The 1,607-nt window shown below is 33.7% G+C and overlaps 1 long non-coding RNA gene across 1 annotated transcript; it reads right to left on the bottom strand.

Moving 5' to 3' along the window:
* Positions 1 to 203: 203 nt before the first annotated feature.
* On the bottom strand, positions 204 to 546 carry LOC310736489. Its single transcript, XR_014536565.1, has 3 exons — positions 492 to 546; positions 343 to 399; positions 204 to 249 (listed from the first exon to the last, which is right to left on the bottom strand). It is a non-coding gene; the product is annotated as an uncharacterized lncRNA (long non-coding RNA).
* Between the last annotated feature and the right edge of the window lie 1,061 nt (positions 547 to 1,607).

Here is a 1,607-nt window from a genome sequence, read left to right as displayed (position 1 = left end):
GGAAGGTGTCATCAACAGAAATAAAAAGAAAAAAAAAAAGAAAAAAAAAAAGAAAAAAAAAAGCCCCAGCCAACTGTACTCGTACACAAACAATTCACAAGATACACATGCTGCCACCATGCAGCACACTCCTGAGACCGGCCAACCAGGGGACCAAACAAAAACAACACGGGAGAAACAGCAATTGACTTAAATCTTCATCGGCTACCAAAAATGGTAACCAATCAGCATTTCAGCCTTCATCCACATCTAAAACATTACAAAAAAACCCACTAAACATTTAAAACCATGGTTACCAAATGCACACACACACTTATTTAATTAAAATATTAAATAAGTTACCTTCATTGACAGATAGCAGATATAACAATCAGTTGATGTTCAAGCATTTATCCAAATCTGAATCAAAACACATTCCCAGAGAGAAATACAAATAAAACCTTTCATGCCATCCTATTTTTAAAAAAATAAGACAAAGCCCATATATTTACCTACACCATCAGCTGTCAACATACACAGTCAGCATTGCTTAATTTAGCTGCCTCTAAATAAACAAAAACAATTTTCCCATATAATAAAAATAAATCCCTCTAAATAAACAAACTAAAGTAACAAACTTGGCCTACCTCCTCTGGGGGCGAATTCAAACACAACCACACAAAGCAGCACTCTATATCCCATGTGCTTTTAAAACAAGGCCCACATTTCAAGGCCTCTTGCCCAGTGCCTGCTTAAAAAGTCTTGGAAAAATTAGCCAACCTACAAGAGGTCTCTTGTTCAATGTGTTTATGTTGCCACAAGCGTGATTTCATAACCAGATCTTGATCATGCTGTCATATCTTGAGGTGTGTTGAGGTTATGTAAAATAGCTGTTACATGATGTGAGGTGTACAGTATCAAAGAATGTGACAGCACCGTTTTCTCAGCATCCCGGATGATCAGAGCCGCAGCAGCCACTGCACGCAAGCATGAGGGCAACCCTTGTGCTATGTTGTCTAAAGATTTGAAAAGATACGCAACAGTGCAAAATCTGTCACCGTGTTCCTGGGCTAGAATCCCCGCAGTCATACCACCACATTTGTGCAAATTAAGGTGAAAAGGCTTAGCATAATTCGGAAGACCTAGAGCTGGAGCAGACTCTATAGCCTTCCTGTATTTCTTAGTGAAATTTTGGTTATGAGTATAAAATGTAATATTTTAATGAAAACAATAAAAAAAATGTATAAAAGAAAGTCAGATTTCTTTTAAACACTTGTTTGTCATCCCATTTTGCAATGAATATTTGCATTTTCAATGGTGTTTAGTTAATAATGCTTATGAATATAAAAAGGTCATAATTTCACAATAACTTGATTTGTCATAACATGTATTTCAAATTTATTTTCAACTTTTCGCACTTTTTAACAGTTTTTCATGGAATTATTCTAATGAATATGAAAGTTAATATTTTGGCAATTCATTTTATATATTTCTTTTTTTTTTTTAAGTATTTTTTGCTCAAACCATTGTTTTTCATGTACGTTTTTTTTTTTTTTTTTTACTGTTTTCCATTAAAAGATGCTTATGAATATGAAAATTTATTTTTTCATTTTAACAATCACATTTTT

This window comes from Silurus aristotelis, assembly GCF_946808225.1.
Source record: "Silurus aristotelis genome assembly, chromosome: 14".
In the NCBI taxonomy this organism is placed as follows: domain Eukaryota; kingdom Metazoa; phylum Chordata; class Actinopteri; order Siluriformes; family Siluridae; genus Silurus; species Silurus aristotelis.
The sequence above is the reverse complement of the archived record's forward strand: the minus strand, read 5'-3'. Positions and strand labels throughout refer to the sequence as shown.